The sequence below is a fragment of the Gorilla gorilla genome, chromosome 4 (genome assembly GCF_029281585.2).
Source record: "Gorilla gorilla gorilla isolate KB3781 chromosome 4, NHGRI_mGorGor1-v2.1_pri, whole genome shotgun sequence".
Taxonomy (NCBI): Eukaryota; Metazoa; Chordata; class Mammalia; order Primates; family Hominidae; genus Gorilla; species Gorilla gorilla.
The window spans coordinates 165,306,835-165,327,718 of NC_073228.2; the positions used below are offsets into that span (position 1 = coordinate 165,306,835).

The window sequence follows — 20,884 nt, forward strand, 5'->3', positions numbered from 1 at the left end:
AAAGTATGGTAATACTCTTACAAAAAGTTCATATACATCTTGACCCACAAGCTTTGAAGGCAGAGTGGTTAATGTGCTTTCAGGGCTTAATAAAAATGGAAAATTCATAGTCTGGAACCAGAATGACTTAGCTAAAGGAAAAATTCATTTTTCCCAGGCTCTAGATTAAATGATCCAGAAAGGAGTCAATGGTCATAAATCCCTCAATCATCACAAGGAATCCAATACTTAGAAACGGGAGGCCTTTATTCCACTGAGAGCCCAATCCTCTAAATTCAAAAAAGATAAAATTGAAACCCTGAAACTTGTCATTTTGCCTGAGACCACACAGCCACTTCAAGGCTGGCTGCGGACAGACCCCAGTGCATGGGATTCCCCTGTCTCAAACTCCTTTCCCATTCTCAGCTATACCATGAATAGTAAGCTTTGCTGCCTTCAAACTTTCCCATTCAACATTAAAGTACTCTCCAGGGATGTGGGTTGCAAACATCCCTCACGAGGTGTGCATGTGTTTCTTGGTTTCAGCGATTTAGAAGATGAACCTATGTGCCTTCTACAAAGGAGACCTACAAAAGGAGTCTGCTAAGTCTATCCAGCTATTGTTTCTGTTCTTTTTGGTTTCATGTAGTAGGGGTGATTCTTGATTGAAAGAATTCAGATAACATTGTGGCAAAGTGGTTACCTGTGACAATTTTCAAAGTCCAACATCATTTCTTCTCACTTTAATTCTTCTTTCTCAATATTGTCTCAGAGACTGCCTCGTGGCAGAAAAGGAGCATCTTGAATGTCTGTTAATACTGTAGCTCCCTTCTTTATGGTGGCCACTCAAATCTAGTTAGAGCACTGTAACTCTCCCCAATATAGTGTTAAATCCACAACTTCTAGTTTAAAAAGGTGATACCTCAAAGGCATGGGCATAACTATGGAATTTATTTTAAAAATAAATACTTTATAAATCTGCATGTCATAGTTATCCAAAGATGCCCCTATGGCGTACAAGCCCATAGATGAAGTCTGCTATATATAATGCAGAAGTTTGACAAGGCTAATAAAATACTATCAAACTTATTTTAAGTTAGGTATTTTGTTCCATATTTAATTGTTACTTATAAAAAGTTGTGAAAACTAGGCAGCAACTGTTCTATTTGATTTCAGAGTCATTAAACTTTCACAGAATATTTCCTACCTGTCTGTGCTAGGATTTTACATATCATCAGCCTAGACAAAATGTGCTCCACACAATGCTAGTTCCACTAATTTTTCAAAAAATATGTGTCATGATCAAATGTGTCAGGAGAATATTACATGCAGTCTGTATTTTTCTTAGAAATTTGCTATGCACATTAATTTAATGGCTACCAATAAGTCCTACAGCAAAGAAATTCCTTAATCTTGTGTAACCCAGCATTTCTCAAACTCATTTGACTGTGTAATGAGTAGGAACTAGTGGGGAATTAGAATTCTTCAAAACACACCTTGAGACGTGATAACATATTGCATCAAACACCATTCCCAACCTTTTATAATTTATAATTGACGTCTCTGTGTTATGCAGCTTCCTCCATTTGTTCTTATTTCTTCTTAGCCTGCAAGCTATACCAAGACAAGACTTCTCTATGTTTGCTTCTGCATATTTCCAGGGATGAACAGAGAACAACATGTGATTGCCTCTCAAAAAATAATTCTGAATGAATAAAGAAAAGGATTTGTTATTTAAAAATTAAGATGAAACCAGGGGCAGGGGGGTGGTAGGGGAGGATAAAAGACTAAATAGTAGATGAAATATTCCGTAAGACTCCTGGCCTGACCTCTTTATTGAAACAGTGTTATAAAAAAGAGACAAATTAAAACAGACTTAACATGAATAACTCTGAGGTGCATGTTGTAATCCTGGATTCAGCATTCTGGTTCAGAAAGGCCTACTGTTAAAACTTTGGAAAAATTTTAATGTGGTATGGGGTAAGAACAAACACATTGTAACAGAAAGAAAGAAATCATTGCTAGTTTAAAATACAGCATAAAATAAATATATTTATGGTTTTGACTAGAAAATACAGTAAAATGTTAAAAGTGGTGGGATTATCATGATTTTATTTTCTTTTTCCAACCTTCCTCTTTAATGAGAAAAGTCTTTCTCCCAAATCCCTGACAGATGGTAACCCAAATTCTGCTTGGATACTTCCAGTAACAAAAATCTCTACCTGGCAAGGTTAGTATGGCACTTTTGGATGGTTACAATTGTAATAAATATGCTTCCTTGTGATTTTCACCCATTGGTGTACTAAAGAGGATTCTATCTTTACGAATCTAACTGTTGTGGCTTGAGAAAATGCCATAAATTAAAGCTCAAAAACAAAGAAAATGAAAAAAAAAGCAGAGCTTTATTTTATCTGAATATGTTCTATACCCACTCTGATTGACACTATGCCTATCTTAATTGGTTCATTCCATCAATTTGTTAAAATGGATGACTTCAGTGATTATCACATGTACTTTATAAGCACTCCCAGATTTAAAACATCAGCACAAAAATATTTAGAGAGAGAGATTTATTTTCTGGAGACATCCACAGGTATCTACCATTCACTCTAAAGTTAAAAAGAAGTCATCAACTTGTGTTCATTTCTTTTCTTTCAGGAACTCTTTCTTACTAACTTCCCTTCTCCAGGGTGCCCTAGACACTCCACCATATGGTTAAGTGTAACTGCACACTTCTCCACTGAGAAATGACCCACCTTTCAAGTACAAAAGTGGAGCAAAGATGAGACAGTCTCAGAGCAGACCGGCTGGGGAGAAAGGCCTCCAACAGTGTTGGTCCATAAATTCATCCTCCCACCCTATTCCTCTCAAAGGAAACTGAAAGTAATGCTTAGTATTTTCATTGTTAATTTTACAGAAATACTAGGCTATGTATACAACTGAAAAACATAAAGGGACATCCAAGGTCCACAGCAAAGAGCTTACTTTGCGTTAGGTAAACTCTACATATACAATGAATTCACTTGTCTCTATCTCACAGCCTCCACTGTATTTAGGCCCCCATCATGTCTCACCTGGATTATTACAACTAGTCTCACTTCATCTGGCCTTGTTACCTCTAAAGCATTTTCCACACTTTTGCTAAAGACAGCTTCCCAAAAGGAAGTTTTGGCCATTGCATCACCCTGCTTACAATTCCTTCAGTAGTGCTCCAGAGCCTTCAGCATAGGGTTCAAACTTCTTAGTATGGGTTATGAGGACCTGCCCAGGCTCACCGTTTATGCTTCTGAATACTGAACGTCCTTAATTTGCTTGATCTGCTAGGCTCCCAAAGAGCTAGATCTTTGCGTAAGCTGTTTCTTCTGTCTGTATGACCGTTCCCTTCTCCTCTTCATTTGAGCAACTCCTTTTCATTCTCTACTAGGTCCTAAAATATATACCACTTCCTATAGGAAGCCCTGTCTAAGGACGGACTCCTCACCTTCACTGCCATCCTCTACCCCTGCATCCTAATCTGGGTTAGACGCCTTCCAATATACTGTCACAACAATTCATATTTCTCCTGGAACAGTGTTTATAATAAGCCATTGTAATTTCTCATTTGCTATTTCCCCCAGTGGTCTATAAATTGTATTAAAATAGAGACTATGTCTGCCATATTCAGCCTATATTCCCAGTGCCTAGCAATGGCACAGAACAAGCAGTTAATAAGGTTGGTTGGGAACTCACCAATGTAAGAGAAAATGGAGGTCGCTACCTTTGCTTTCATTGAGATGAGCATCATTCTTTTTAAGGCATACATAGCTTTCTTTTCATAGAAACTCTGCCCTGACCTCTACTGAATAAACAGGTCTTCCAGTTATACAATGTCAATTCATTTTATAGTACCTGTCCAAAAGCATCCGTTTGTAGTCATAGCAAACCAATAATTCCCTTCAAAAATCAGCCCTCTCCCACACCATGTTCATGTCATTCAGATGGTACTGACCTACCCCTTCTGAGGTGTTCATGAGAGATAACAACTGCTTAGATTATTTCATCCTCCTAGTTCATAGATTGCCATGTGATTCAAGCTAGGTCAATGACCAATGAGACTCAATTCTGCAACTGCTGTTGTAGCAATTTGGAAAAAAATAATCTGTTTTCCTTTACACCCTGGAACTTTCCAGGGCAGAGTGATTTGTGGGGTGTTGCAGTGGGTGTGGGGGTGCATTAGGAAAGCATCTGCCTGGGAATGAAGGCAACAAAAAGGAAAGTACAGCCAAAAGATGGAAAATGGTTGGTTCTTGATGGTATTGCCTGAGCACCTAGTCTCAGTCATACTCTAGACCAAAATAACCCCTTGTTATTTTAATTACTGGGACAATACGTTCCCTCTTTGCTTATGCCTATTTGTGTTCTGTTTCTGCCACTGGCCATTTAAGTAAACTGTAATACATTGAATGTATAATTATGGTTAGGGTAGTCACAGACAGATGGGTCTACACTGAACTTTGAAGAATAGAAAGGATTAGCAGAGAAATAAAAAAGGCAAAGGGTCTTCCTCTTCAGCTACACAAATATTTCTCAAACATCCACCCTGTATCAGATCACTTGTTTGGAAATAGGCACCATAAAATTAATAAGCCACCATTCCTGCCCCTAGAGTTCACAGAGTTTGGTCTGTACATTTCATCTACCACAAATGAGCAGTCTCTGGAAGTAAATATCTTGCCCATTGACTCTAAATTCCTGGAAAATGCACACTGTAAGGCATGTTGTCAACAATGATGGATTGCATTTTAATCTCTTACATATATCACTGAAAAATGTTCTGATCCCGTCTATGATACGCCCCAGCCTGGTTCTTCCAAGCATACCATCTCAGCCTGGGCACACAACAGGTTAGCCTGGAAGGATGGCACATCGATTTGAAGTGCATCGGTGTGTGGCATGTGAAGTGAGCCATGTAATGCATAAATTTATTCATCATCTCGGTGACTTTCTTTGTGCCACTCTGAAAAAGACATATATGCTTTTCCCTCCCATTCAGTTCTATCCTCCTAAGTCTCCTCCTCCGTGGCTGGAGATAATAAATACTCATTTCAGAGAGGCTTCAGCTCAACACTGGCACTCTTCTGTTTTCCAAATGCCAGAAAGGTCATTGTGATGAACTACCTCACACAAATAATTTTGGACATCATTGAACATAGCTCGTGTGCCACTAGCTTTTTGATATCCTCTGAAGTCAGGTAGAGAAAGAATCTTTACCAAATCTAACAGGAGAAAGGCTGAAATTAAGTCTTCAATTTAGCAACAAGACTAGGTAGTTCCTAAGCAAATTTCAAGTAAATTACAAGTTCCTTGTTCCATAGCTTGTCTTCATGCTGCCCAGAAGAACAAAGAGTTGATATTCTTTCTAGGTCTGCCTGCCTTTGTGAAAACACAGATACTGAAAATGTTCTTTTCCCAATATTTTCTGGTAAAAACTACTCATCTTTTGTTCCTTGCTCTTTTGTGCGGTGACAAGCCAATCAGGAAAATCATTCTAGGTTTGGTATTTTTTAGCTCATTATAGCACTTTCATTGATATATATAAAACAATCCTAGATAAATGATCACAGAGACCTTCAATACTTTTCCCAAAGTGGTAAAGTGATACAAATTGGACTGGAGCAGGTAATAAGAGAGATTTGAGGGACAGTCATTGTCATTCCTATTGCCCACACTCTTATTGATTGCTTCCGTGAAAAATGCCATGCATGATCAATTGTAAACATACTACTATTTGGGTTGAAAACTATGGAACTTGAATGAAAGGGAAACACTCAAATTCATTTTTGGCATATGGAGTCAAACAGAAAAGGTTTTAGAAAGGTTGTTAAATGTGAGGACAGTACTTCCTATCAAGCCCATGCATGGGTTTGGAACCCAGTCCTGGTTCTGCTCCTGTTTCATTTGTATGAATTTGGCCTGCTTATTTATCCTTTCTGTCAGTTTTCTCATCTGTAAAATAGTAACATTAATGCCCAATTCCCAGAGTAGTTGTGAAGACTAAACAAAATAACATGTAAAAAGCTCTTTCTCTAGGACCTAATATATAGTAAACACTGGATAAATGGTAGCTGGAGTTACAGGAATTACAAATGGTTAAAGAGAACTCTCCCACTGCTGTGCTCCTAAATTCTTACAATTTGTACTTTTACTATCCATGAGTTCGAAGAAGAGTTTGGCAGTTCCTAACACTGAAAAGCTATTGACTGATCCCAGATGATCCAGTGTCATAGGCTAAACATCCCTTAAGAACTACAAGATAACAGAGTTTGTCCATCTCTATTAAAATACAGATGAACACTTTTTTATACACCTTCCTTCACAAGAATAATTGATCAGGTTAATGGGATAAACAAATTAATCATTGTTCCTCCTCTATGGCTTTGTCTTTTAGTAGGATTACTGCTTCAAGGGTCAAAATGATTTGGATGAAAAGTGGAGGACCCTAGAGAGAATGGAATAGAAAAATTTGGCTTGACACAAGTGGATTGGAGTTTTGCTTTTAGTTTTTTTTTTTTTTTTCCACTTCCTTCTAAAAGGAACTTAAGACTCCAATCACTTCAAGAGGCCCTACCAGTCACATACTGATATGGACATTTAGGTTTAGTCCTAGGAGTATGTTTTGGGGCCAGTAAACCTTGTTCCTTAGCCTCTGGAGGAAGGATATGCATTTCTCTCAATGTGGTCTTCAGTCTTCTTTACCTATGGATCATTACCTCACTTTAACAATGTAGTTTTGGTGAAATATGATTGTATAAATATGTTTTTACAGCTAGAAAGATACTTATGAAACCTCTAGGCTGGGAAAAAAGTTATTGCCTCTAACTACTTTATGATTATTGGCTTTTGATTACAGAATGTTTTAAAGAAATCTCCCAGTTATAAAAATGGCTGATTTTTGCACATTGCAGTTATATTTTTATTATCCCCAGTGCTAAAATTAATTTCTCTTCTAAATTCTCATATAATCCATTCAATAGTCACTACACCAAGAAAGATCCTTTCCAGACTAAAGCAAAATATGTTTATCTGTTTCTTTGTTACTAGTGTTATGTGGTTCCTTTCTGAGAAAAAAAAATATTTACAAAAGGTATACACTAATGTCATGGCTATACAGCAAGCAATTGGTGTCATTCCTAGCTAGGAAAAAATAGTTAGCAAGCTCATGAACCAAAAATGTGTTCATGGTTATGTTGCAAAGATCATGATTTTTTACATTATGTTAAGTGACTATACTTTGACTTTGTGTCAAGAGATAAACATGTTATTAGAGATGAGAGATGCTTTCAAAAGAAATGCAAGACATGCTGAAATTTAAGCTGATCATCATCTGATGGTTGAAACTATAAAATCTAATGAAACTGCTGCCATTCTTCAAACAAACAGACTATTAGTGCTGAGAATGGATGGCTTGTGAGTAACAAAGCCATAAGTAATATATTTTCTAATCAGTTTCTTCCCTACAGAGAAGATCAGCCTAGTTTTTGCTTAAACTGTTTATTTTGTAGTAATATGAGCACAGTAGAAGATAGAATGACCCTTATATTTATGTATACAGCTTTTTCTTAGTAGCCCATGAAAAAAGGCAAGCAACATAAATGAGGCAGATAATAATGGGTAACATTGATTTAGCTCGCAGTCTGTGCCAAGCAATTTACATAAATTATATCACTTAATTTAATCTTCACTAATAATGTTATCAGATAGACATTACCATCATCTTTCTTTCTTATGTATGAGGAAAGCAAAAGACAAACAGAGTAGATAAATTTGTTAAGGTCACACAGGTAGGAAATGAGAGGATCTAAACTCAAACTCAGGTGGTTTGACTAAGGAGCTGAAGTCTTCACTAGCTTAGCATCTCAGTGAAATTACTGAGACAGGCTACATTGATAAAGGTATATCAGGTCATAAGCTCAAGCAATATTTCAGCTGCCATGTAGGTCTTTTTCTGCATAGCAAGTTAAATGAACTGCATTGAGGGAATATTTAGTTAAGAAGCTGTTCTTTGAGAAGCAAAGAAAAAATGCTACCCAAAAATGTTTAGCCTTAGGCTTATCAAAAGTCACTACTTACATTAAGCCTAATAGCTTTAGGCTTATTTTAGTCACCACTTGAATATAAGAATACAAGCGCCTTCTCTTTATGAGATTGCACTGTTTTATAAACTTAAATCCAAAGTTAAATCAAATGTTTCCCTAAAGCATACCAATGGGTTTCAAATTATAAATTGTGGATCAGGGGATAGGGAAAATGATTTCTGTAGTTAAGTCAGAAAATCCAATGTTTGTGCTGTAAGCATAGAAGCTGATCACTAGACTTCAGAGAAAAAAAAATCTGCCCTACATATAAATGTTTTCAGCAAAAATATTGTCTCAGCTGTAAATGTGTTTAGTGATAAACCATTTATGCCACTTACCTATACTTACTGTCTCTGGCTAGGAGCCTTAACAATTTCACAAATTAATTATCTCATTTTGTCTTGTGTTACACATGCCATGTCTAAAAACAATTTTTAAAAATATAAACTGTATGTCCAGCATTTTGAGAGATAGAATAAACATAAATCTCCACAATAAAAAAATGTCCAAAGAAGTCATAAACATTTGAGAGTACCAGCTGAGAATTCAGGTTTAGAGCCTGGTCAGAGCCTTGTGAACACATGGTTCACAAGGGTGGTTTACAGTTTATCACCAATGTGAACTTAAGTCACATAGGCACCTCCTAAACCCTTTTCATCAATTATAAAATAAGGATAAAAAACTCTGCCAGATTGAACCCTTATGAGGCTTGAGATATTATAAGTCATTAAGCATTTAGAGTACTGCCCAGCACAGCAGAAGTGCTCATAAGCATCCAGAATCATTACTGTCTGCCCAGCCCATAAACTCTAAGACTGTTAAACTCATCTCAATTTTACAGAAGAGGAAACATGGGTCTAAAATTAGTGAGTAACTTGATAGAAATTTCAAAGCCTTATATAGTACTTGTCACACAGTAAACTCACATTAAATTTTGATAAGGAGTTAATAAAAACACGTAAGTGCCTCCTGGTGAACATTTTCTTCAAAACATTCTCTCAAACTATGCTTCAAGAGCAAGATATCCTTTCTCACGTGCTTATTGTTATTAAGTTGTTTCTAAAAAGTCCTTTCCTCTGGGTCTGTCTCCAAATAACGGTCAGGTTAATGCCAATTGAGAGATTTGCTTCCTCACTCTAGTGTCCGATTACTGTTCTGGGAGGGTTCTTAATGCTATCACAATGCCATCGGTCCCTCCCTTGTTTGTAAAACTTTCTGCATAAAAAGGAAGTGCTTTTTGGGAGTAGATAAAGCCAGCATTATAAAATTAAACTAATACTTACCAAATATGCCCATGACTGCAAAATTGATTTTTAAAATGACATAACTGTGGGTCTTGTAATTCACAAAAAGGTCAGAAAAATAGTAATAATAAAAGAAAACAAGTTTCCTATGTATGATGCATGAGTTCCAGCAAATTATTTATAGTAAAAAATTGTTGCTATATATATAATAAAGGTAAAAACTGAATGAAGAGTTGGAATACCAAAGTTCGATCCTATGAGATTTAAGTCAATGGCTCATGACTTAATGGCACTTACCATTAGTTAGCGTTCCTTAAGAAAGAAATGTATTTATTTATAGTTCATTAGTTCATGTTCTCGATTTAAAACTTCTCAGATGCAAATACAATTTGTGGGAATTATGCAAATTAAACTATTAAAATAATTACAGAAAAGCAATTATTTGATCATCTGATAAGAACGGTACTGGTTCCAAACCAGAAAAAAGGCTTGTGGAGATGTCATTTGGAATCCTTTTTAAGGCCCCATCAATACTGCAATGATTGTTTTATTCATTTGGGGAGGTGCTTGCCTGAGGGCATAGTGGGAAGCACCCCATTCAGAACCTTCAAAACCAAGAAGGATGACTGGTCTTCCAGCTCTTAATTATAAAGGTAAGAGAGGTACGCCTAGAAAATTCTCAGCTTGAGAACTCTATTCCATATTTTACTGGAGATTATGTCTTACAGCAAATTAAGTAAAATGGCATTCTGAATTGCAAACACACTGCCTTCTGTCTACAAAGGAGCATCTGTTTTATCTTTCGATATGCATTCAGCCTCATGAACAGAACCAAAATGAGTAACAAGAGGCAGTGACATATCTGTCAAGTCTTGATAACCTTAATAGCATCATGTGAACTGCTCAATAATGAAAAGAATGTGCTATGGAGGGTGACTCCCCGTAACTCAGATGCAAAAACAGATTAATAACTAAGTTAATGTACCCATTACTGAAAAAAAATTATAGTAGGTTTGTGAATTCTATCTGATTAAAGTCCATATTTCAATCTTGCTTTTTAAATAAGAACTTATGCCTTTACTATAAGATCTCAGAAAGCAAATATCATTAGGATTCCAGAACTTTTCTTAAAATTGACTCATAAAATACCTTTCATCATACCTATAATCCAAGTAGAGGGTCTTAATTTAGTAATTAAAAAATAATCCTCCATGTTTTATCATTGGACGTTATCGTTTGTGCTTCTTCGTCTCTTCTCTTTATCTAATCACATTGAATCTGCCCTTTAAATAGCTACAGAATCTAGTCCCTTCTCATTATTCTATTCCCTACTTGATAAGTGATCGTCTATGCCTGAATTAATGCGGGCCTTAAAAGTTCTTCTTGCTAATCATCCCATTTCCTTGAAACCCAAGCACACGTCACATGGCTACCAGGTTCTAATGACTTTGCATTTCTTTATTGTTTTTCTTTGGAATTTCTTTGTTGTAATTTGTGTGTGTGTGTGTGTGTGTGTGTGTGTGCTTTTTACCCACACTACACAGATGTATGTTAGTTGTAATTTAAATAGTAACAAAGACATATTTGGTCATAAATTCTAATAATGAAGTATACAACGTAAAAAGGAAATGCTCCTTTGTTACCAGTTTTACATCTACACCACAAAAGGTACCCACCGCAAAACAGTCTGGTATGAGTCAAACGGGATCTTCCTGCACATGCTTAGCTCCACAGGCATTTTCACTCTATGATAGATCTCAGACATCTTTCAAATGAGTACATGTGAGTTTACTTTACTCTTTTTATTTCTACCTCGTATTCTATTTTATTGGCTTACAAAAATATATACATTTCTTCCCCCATTGACAGATTTTATGTTTTTTCAATCTTCTTGTTACAAATAATGCTAGAACAAATATCATTGCAAATATATATTTTGGCACTAATGCCAGCATTTCTGAATGATAGACTGCTAAAAGAAAGATTGTGTTAAGTGAAAGTAAGCTGCACCAAGTGATATATGAATTTTTAATTTTGATACATACTATTAAATGGCAAACAAAAAGTTTTGAATTGTTTAGAATACTAATAATATTTGAATGTCTTCCAAAAATAAGGTGGTACCTCTTTATTATTCTAATTTATAATTCCTTTAACTTTGACTGAAGCTGAGGAACATTTCACAATGCCTCTTCTCATTTTTGCATTTTTCCTTATTGATACAAATGAGATGCTTAGATATTATAGATAATTACACTTTGTTCTATGTGTCCCCACCTCCAACCCCCCGCAACAATTCTGGAAAATAAGTATGAGAGAAAAATCTTCTAATTTATTAATTATAAGTTTTGCCATGTAGCTACTAATCATTATAGTTATTTCATTATTTCCCCATTGGTTTGAAATGTCACCTTTTTATATGCTAGGTTTCACTGAGCTACTTAATTTACAAATTTACTCTTCGAGATGAAAGATTCCGTTTAAAAAAAATTCTCATTGAAATTTTGATGAAAATTCCAATGTGTTTTCAGATCAATCTGGAAAAACCGCTGTCTTTATACCATTCATTCCAACAAAGTAAGAAAGTGTATATTTTAAAAATTATGCAGGTTTAGTTTTGCTCTTCCTTCCACAAGTAACTATGCATATTTCAGGGTGTGTTTCCATCACATTGTAATGGATTGTTGCTGGTACAGAGGAAAACTACCAATTTGATAGAAGTATCTGACCAACTTCATGGACTATCTTTTTAGAATCTAAGGAAATTATATTATATTTTTTGCCTTTAATCTATTCATATAGTGAATTATCCTAATGCATTTGCTAATGTTGAAGCATTCTAGGTTTATAAAACTCTTACTTGATGTGAGGTAATTATATATGTTAAGTAGCTTGATTTAGTGATTCCACAATGTGTACATATTCCACAATGTGTACATATTCCACAATGTATACATATTTCACAACAAATACATACAATTTTTATTTGTCAATTAAAAACCAAAATTTAAAAATCCTATTTAATATGGTACATCTTTCTCAAAACACACTGCTAAATATATATCTACAGTTACTATAAAATATAATCTCTAAAAATATTACAAACTTAAATGCTTATAGCAGCCAAGCATTGTAGGTACTATAGTAGTGACAAGATTGGATAAACATTCCTTTCTTTCAACTAGATTATTAGAGCTTGTAATCTATTTAGAAAGATACCCAAAAACATTATATGAGTTATTAGATTGTAGTATGCTATTGACTGTCTACACTTGATGACACAAAAAGAAGAATTTAAGAATGCTTACTGGATTACGTAATAGATGAGAAGAGACCATGAGAGTTGACTTTATTTTTCTTCTACTGTCCTAGTTCCAATATGTAAATCATGGTTGTTTTACCATATACTGTCTAAGTAAGTTGACTTATGGTTAGAAACACATTTACACTCACAATTTAAAAGGCAGTGGGAATATATTTACTGTTAGGTATGCGTGTGTGTGTGTGTGTGTGTGTGTGTACAATTACTGACAACTGAAAACATTTCCAGAATCTTCCAAAGTATATAAAGTAAGTTTACTTTTCTAAGTGGAGAAGTATTAAATGTGAAGGGTTTTCTTAAGTGAGTCCATATTTTGCACTATATAATTTACTTGATGTTTCTCCAGGCAGCAAATAATGTTCACAAGGGAATACTGAACATTTTCAACCTTTAAATGCCACTTGGTGTCTTTGATGTTTTTAATTGTATTTAAGGAAAGTTCAGATCAGTAAGGAAGCATTTCATCAACATTTGTCATAATGCTTCCTCAAGACAGTATATGCTATTACTCAGAAATTCTCTCTATATAAGTAGTAAAAATTTAAAATATAAGCCTATATAAAGTATTTTAATTGTTTTCAGGCTTTTAACTCATCTTTCCTAGTACTTTGACATTTGAAATTCTAATTGAATTACAAAAGATTCCTTGTTTAAAGTGGTTGCTGTTGTGATTGTTTTTAGTTAATACCAAAGATCACACGATGCTTAATCACAAATTAACATCCAGCTATTCCCAAAGTTATAATCTTCATATTTTGAACACTTAAAAGTTTATTCACAAGTATTACTCCATTTCTATATGGTAAATGTCAGATCATCTGAACACTGTTATTGTAAAGAAACTTTCCTTGAATAAGTCCTACCTTAATACTCATTAGTGTTATCTATTATTTATAATATCTAGTTATTTGAAACCTAAGTTTGTTCAAAAATAAATATAACAGTAATATACAAAAAAATCAATGATTATTCTATGGCAAAATACTACAGAAGAAAGAAAAAACTGATTAACATACCAAAATAATTTGAAAACGAGTGAATGGTTTAATGCCATTAGACCTTATGAAAAAATCCTTCTATTTCACTGATTTTAATGAATTTTTTAATGATTTTTTTCTAATAAAGAAATTTGAAAACGTTTGCCCCAAATTATCCTGATAGTTCACTATATCAAGGTATCCCTGAGAAATTAAATGTTAACAACTCAAAATAGTGTATTCTATACTCCAGAAAGTGAATGGCATTCAAGGCCCAATAATTAAAATTGTGGCCATAAATGGAAGATTTCTTTGCTAGTATTTGTAGGTTTTCAAGCATGCTATTAGCTGAATGAGAGATAAAGTCAGGGGCAACTCCAAAAGGAGATGTGCTACTCCAAAATAGAGGCTGTGTGAGACTTCCTCATGAGGGGGCAGCACACAAGAAAGGGATTTTGTAGTTCCCTATCCTTATGTCTTCTATAATGAGTTGGAAAATTAAAATAAACTGAAGCAGATAAGCTGGCATGCTTCCTTTGATCTACTACTGCAAACCTTCATATTATACATTCTGTAATCAAGTAGAACTTCACATTTGCATCCCCACTGGACTTATGAGAAGTCAGGAATATTGCTATAACCCACACGGGAAGGTGGAGGTGTTAAGGAGGTCTACTAGCAATGGTGACAAGAACATACCATCTCCGCTTTCTGAGGCTGTTAAGCCACTGGGAACGGGCCACCAAACTGCAGTGTGGCACAGGAAGAAAACTCAGAGAAACCTGGGAGTGATCCCTGATTCTATTCCTTACTAGCTGTGTGATTTGACTTTGAACTAATTATGCAACCTCCCAGCTCTTTTTTCCTACCTGTAAGATGTGATCATAATACCTCCTTAGAGGATTGTTAGGAGGATTAAGTAAACCAATCATTCAAAATGTCTAAACAAGCAGATAGTAGCTACACATTATTTTGATTCATTTTTTAATTTATTTAGTCTCTAGTTAAGATTATTTTCTCAAAATTAAAATGAGGTTTATTGATTTTCTTAGAAAAATAATCAGCTAGTTATTTAACAACATATATGTACCATGAAATATTATGTTATACATGATAAATATATAGTGTTACCTGTCAAATTAAAAAAGTGAAAAAAGAAAAAAGAATCCATAGTAATTGTAGAAAAACTGGAAGTCAGAAAAGAAAAGAAAATAAGCATAATCTACAACCTAGAAATAACCACTGTTAGTGGCTGTCATATATCCATACAGAAGAGCAATATGAGCATTTTATGACCTTACTAAATGTGATATTTTATTTTTAAAATTTAAAACGTATCTTAGGTATATTCGACATCATAATTTTAACATCTTCAGAGTAGTTACCTCAGTTTTAGACACCACCAATACTCTTGTACTGGATAATGTGATATTTTCCTTTGTAACATTTTTTTCAACTAATATTGATAACTCTGCAAGGTGCATTCTTAAATATTACATCTTTGTGCCCTTGGCAAAATATTTTATCCAAGAATAGTTTAATCATATATATGTATACACCTATATCAAATTTACTAAAACTGCTTATAATAAGGCTGTATTTCCCATCAAACTCATGATCCTCAGATGCCTTTGGGTATTTTTCCATTCACAAAGTACAGAATTCAGTAACATCCAACATTTAAGGGGAGACATCCCTCATCCTCATGTTAGAAGTTTTGTATTTTAGGTATGAAATGTTTAAAAACTGAGTTCAAAGTTATTGAACCTCCCAAGATAAGTTCTATGGGAGCTCTTGCATTATGCTTTAGATCAAGAATATATTGTTGAAACTCACAGTTGATCCCAACATGATTGCATAACTTCTTTAAGTCCATAAGGCAGCAGTGTCCCTTAGAAATAGTTCTCTTAACATCTGGCAAATCTCTCCCAAACCCTGATCTTTAAGGCTTGCTACAGGACTGAATCTGAAGGACACAACCCCAGGTGTGGTGATGGACATTAGCACTTCTCAGGAAGAAAGCACCATTGAGCCTATGGCATGAGGATTGCTAAAGTGTTCTATCTCATAGCTGGAAACTAATCTGAATTCAGGAGAGTATAATCATGAGATCCCATGGGGACTCAAGTTTTAAATGCATTGCCATTTTGGACTTTGTGTGTGTGAGTGTGTGTATATGTGTGTGTGTGTGTGTGTGTGTGTGTGTGTGTGTTTTATTTAGTAACAAAGACTAGAATCTCCCAAGGCTGAGTTCAGTCAGTATGTGATGCTGATGAACACCTGCAAAGCCTAGAATATGAGACAGCACAATCAAGACAATAATACCAACATCATTCTCTTCACAAGATCCCTTAGCTACTTGTCCACTCTGCCCTCTAGAACATTACACAAGCTAAGTTCTATTACAGCCTTTCAAGGTGAGTGGTAAAGGAGACAGAGAGGCCTTGGGGCATTCATTTCATCTTCAGCTAGGATGCTGGCCTGCCCTCAAACCCAACTGGACTAAAGAAGCCTCTGGTGACTCTGACTTTGCTCTTGGAGTGCAGCTGTCACTTGTCTATCTCTTTGAGTAAAAATTTCCCTTATTTGGGGTTTTTAACTCAAATGCAAAATTATTTTAAAATTAAAAGAGAGTGAAATGTTTCTTTGAGAAACAATCTGAAATACTCAACATTAAGAAATAGAGTAAACATAGCTTCACCCATAATTTTTGTTGAAAAGCTAACACATAATGCAGCCATAAAAATAATACTTTATTGCATGAAATTTAGAAGGCTTTCCATGGATCTTTGAGTCATGTTTCAGACCTATGTGAAACAAATATAAAAAGAGAAAGGGGACTGACATGGATGTCTTAAAATAGATCATATTGGGTCCTTATAAGTATTCAAATAACAAAGAGTGTATGTGTCATGTAATGCTTCACATTAACTCTCCTGGATATTTTTGATGAACCACCACTCTTTCTTTAATGAAAAGTTGAGACAGAGTCAAAATCTTTAGTTTTTTTTTTCTAGCTATACTTAAAATGGCATAATGCATTTCTATTCTGTATCTATTGGCTTTGAGATGCTGGAGCTGAAATGACCCCGTATTTTGGTTGAACAGCTGTCCATGAAGTTGCACTCACCAAATCAAGAATGATAACCTACTAAATTCTTCTTGCAGGTACCCTTTTTCAAAGCCTATGCATTCATCATTTTCTTCAATACTACCTTATCAATCACTGTATTTTTAAAATGTTGGTAGAAGAGCTGAGGCAGGACTGGCTTGTCTGTCATAATGTAAAAGAGTCTTGGAACATGTCCTGGGTCCAGGGTCCAAACTCCCTCATGGCCTTTGGAACACAAGGCTCTGTGCCAAAGGGTGGAAGTCTGCCCTGCCACACCACAATATAAGCCCAGGCATAAAACCCCTCGTGGCTTGAATGGAATCCAAGGCTCAGGGCATAAAACCCCTCGTGGCCTCTGGAATGTGCACAGACTTGTTGGTTCCTTGCTTCTTGCTCTCCCAGGCTCGTAAACATGTTCTCCATTATCTTAAGCAGTAGAGCATATTACATATGCATCAAATATAATGCTAAACCGTCACAGCTACGCTTGATGTTCTGCTACCTTTCTACCCCCACGTCGTCACATCCTCACATCCTCGAATGTTTACCCCCACATCCACACATCCTTACCACCTGCTTCTTTGTTTGATCACCAATAAATAGTGTGGGCTTCCAGAGCTCGGGACTTCACAGCCTCCATACTAGCGTTGGCCCCCTGGACCCACTTTATGCACTCTTCACTTGTCTTGTCTCATTCCTTTGACTCTGCCGGACTTCGTAGCCCCCACGGCCAGGTGTTAGGGCTGATCACCCCAACAAAATATAATTCAAAATAGAAAAATAAGTATTATTTCTCTCTCTTATTTGAGAGAGAAACCATGCCCCACTTATTGTGGCTCAAATTATGAGCAATAATAAGTAGCAAACATGGGAACAGCAAACTGGGAGTCAAAATGACTTTAAGCAAATAATTCTCCTTCTTGGGGTCCATTTCTTCATCTCTAACATAAAGACTAGCTAACTTCCATAGGCCCTTGTCAGCTGTGAAAGTTCATGGACTTCCTCCTACACACCCAACGGTTTAAGATTTCAATAGGCAGTTGAAATTAGTCAAGTGTAGGCAGTGTAACTATCTCCAAATGATGGAATTTCAGAACCTCTGGATATCACCAATACCATGCTTGTTAATGGCCATGCAGTATTTTTAAAACAACCAACTAAAAAAAACTAAAATACAACAAAAATAATTGTTCTTCTAATATAAGAACCATCCAGGGAAACATTTTCAAGTAATTTATCACAATCCCCACTGGACAGACTGGATAAAATAAAAGCATGGAAAGGTCAAGTGTTCTGTCATCATTCTAGGAGGATGCATAAGGCAGTGGTGGCAGAGGGCAGTGCAAAGCATGGTGAACATGAATGCTTCCTAAATTGCCTTGCTTGTCTCTATTAATAATTTTTTTTAGAGAAAGTACTATATCCTGTAGCCCTTCACACTCTAAGATGAGGAAAATTGATTTCATGGTTCAAATACCAAGCCCACTGGCTAGGAGAGCAATGAAAAAAAGAAGTCATTCAAAAACAATAAAACAAGCCAAGTGGTTCAAAGTCCTCAGGATGTAAGTTCCACGAGTTCTGTGAGTGCAGAATTTTAGCTTTAAAAATAATTGAATATGTTGGTTCTCTCTTAGTTCATTTACTAAGATAATTGTTATCACTCTGAGGATAATGTTCCCGAGTCCACTACAGAGAATGGCACTGAGGATATGGATATCCAAGACTGAATATTCAGACTACTACTTACTGTGTGTCCTTAATTAAGTAAACTAAGTACTTCCATCTTTCTGAGACTCAGATTTGGTTTTATGAGTTTGGTTGGTTGGTTGGCTTTTTTTCTCTTTTTTTAATTCTTTCCTTTTTTTTTTTCCACCCACATATAAAACAGATGGCTGAAGTGGATGACCCTGAAGTCAATATAGAGTAATGCAAAGAACACAGCCTTCCTTAGGGTTCTGGTAAATGGGCCTCCATTTGATTGTTACCAGGATAAAATGTATATTAAGTGCCTATTATTTTGCATAATCTGTAACAGGGAATTGGTTAATAGATTTTTTGGCTGGCTTCTTTCTCATTTCTGTTGTCCTTGTTGTGTTTTCCTTTCCCTTCTCTCACTTTATAATCCCTTTTCAAGTAATGTCTAAACTACTAGCATGAATCTTTCTTATGTCTGCAATGATTATAGACCCGTATGTATAATATATTTTCTTTGTGAAAGTAAAAATCCATTTCATTACAGGGAGATTATTGATAAGTGAATTCCATTTCAGATTTTATGCCACTGAAAGATGTTTCCAAACGTAATAGGCAATGTCAAAATTTCCCCCAAATGTTTTAAACTCAAATTATTAACTTAATCAAATGTTTCTTGGTTTTTTTTCTTTTATTATTATACTTTAAGTTTTAGGGTACATGCGCACATTGTGCAGGTTAGTTACATACGTATACAAGTGCCATGCTGGTGCGCTGCACCCACTAACTCATCATCTAGCATTAAGTATATCTCCCAATGCTATCCCTCCCCCCTCCCCCTACCCCACAACAGTCCCCAGAGTGTGATGTTCCCCTTCCTGTGTCCATGTGTATTTTTAAATGGGCATGTATCATCTAGTTAATAGAATGCTTTAAATAATAAACTTCCAGCACTAGTGCAACATCTGAAAAGGTCCTGAATAAATGGCCCTGTAAAAACATTCATTATAAACTCACTGAATAAATTATAAAACTATCTAGAAATCAAGAAAAAAATCACAAAGAGCTACGCGCATGTATGAGATTTGCCTTCTAAAAGAAGTCTGAACTTCTTTTTAAAAAATATGCTTTGTGACAAGTCTTTGTTAAAAAAAAAAGTGCTGTGGGTAGTATTCAAAGGATGAGAAAATAATTTGCCTTTAGCAAGGTGGAATTAATTACCTTTCAACAGACAGTTGTGATTTTTCCATTATCTATTTTATATTGCAGTATTCTTTTGAGTGCTTTATTTTTGAAGTTGTTAACTATGCTACTATGCTATTTCCCTTTTGACAGTTTAAAAGATAGTGACCTAATTATGCTTTCATTTTTCAATGTTATTGGCACAGATTCAGAGACCCACTAACTTAAGTGCTTGGGCTTAGCTTACTACCACAGTTTTTCAATATGGCACAGATATTCCTAATGTATTTTCCAAGGATAATTTGGCAAAATTTGTTTGACATTGAACCCGATTATCTTTTAGGTGTATTGTGTTTGTGTCTGCATTTAAATATAGGTTTTCTCTAGTTATTCTTACCTACAAGCAAAAGAAAACCAGATAAGTTAAATAACCTAAAATATAAATTAAATAACCTAAACATAAGTTAAATAACCTAAAAATATAAAATATAACCTAATATGAAATATAACCTAATAACCTAAAATATAAGTTAAATAACCTAAAATATAAAATATCTTAACAATAAACATTTCATTATTAAAATTATTTTATATATACATATAAAATAAATGTAAAATATGTAAAGTAAATATAATATAAATTACTTTACACATTTTAAATTATAATTACTTCATGAATTTATTTTATATTTATTCTTATATGGTATATAAAAATTTTATATATTTAAGGTAAAAATGTTATATTATTTTACATAAAATACTTTATGCATTATATAATTTATAATAATTTTTCTACATTTTCATAACGTTAGGGAAACCTAAATGTACCTTCATTATGTTGATGGGGAAATCATGATCTAAATTAAAATATAAAACAGGGTGAAAAAAATAAAGTTGATTTGATACAATGAACTTCACTATACTATAGACTTAGCTATATTCCAGTATAAATTATGATAAAAAATAGATTAATTAAAATATCAGTACTTTCATTATTTAATATAGTCATAAAAGAAATGCATTATTTATTAGAGTAGATACAAAACACATACATTTGTCTGCAAGAATTGGGCTAATCTACAAAATGTTATCTTGGATGAGCAATACGAGATGAAAACATATTTCTAACTTCTGGTTCTGACTATGAGGAGTATGAGTATCAGACATGTTGCCACACCTCATGTTTCTTCTCTCTCTACTGCCTACTTTAAACAGTCAATCAAACTGTATGAAATATATGAATCAATTGTGTTTAAGTATTG

The 20,884-nt window shown here is 34.8% G+C and overlaps 1 protein-coding gene across 5 annotated transcripts in view; it reads right to left on the reverse strand.

Moving 5' to 3' along the window:
• The window catches only part of GABRB2 (gamma-aminobutyric acid type A receptor subunit beta2), a 260,041-nt gene that overhangs the window by 192,452 nt on the left and 46,705 nt on the right, over nucleotides 1-20,884 (reverse strand). The window lies entirely within an intron of this gene.